Source organism: Buceros rhinoceros, unplaced genomic scaffold, assembly GCF_000710305.1.
Source record: "Buceros rhinoceros silvestris isolate BGI_N320 unplaced genomic scaffold, ASM71030v1 scaffold44357, whole genome shotgun sequence".
In the NCBI taxonomy this organism is placed as follows: domain Eukaryota; kingdom Metazoa; phylum Chordata; class Aves; order Bucerotiformes; family Bucerotidae; genus Buceros; species Buceros rhinoceros.
In genome coordinates, this window is record NW_010423563.1 from 593 (window position 1) to 838 (window position 246).

Here is a 246-nt window from a genome sequence, read left to right on the forward strand (position 1 = left end):
GAGGAAACACATCAGAAAGTTCGCGTCTCGCTGCAGAGGGCACGAGTTTCTGCAGGCCCCGGGGCTGCTGCCCGCTTCGCTCCTTTCTCCTCGCCGCTGATCCCAGGGACGAGGAAGGGGCTGCGGCTCGGCGCAGCGCCGGTCAGGGAGGGGATGCTGCGAGTTTCCCGACTCTTCCCTGAGTTTTGGCGAACAAAGCTCCAGCCGAACTGTTCATGGCACGGGCGGGCTCGAGGCTGCTGCAGG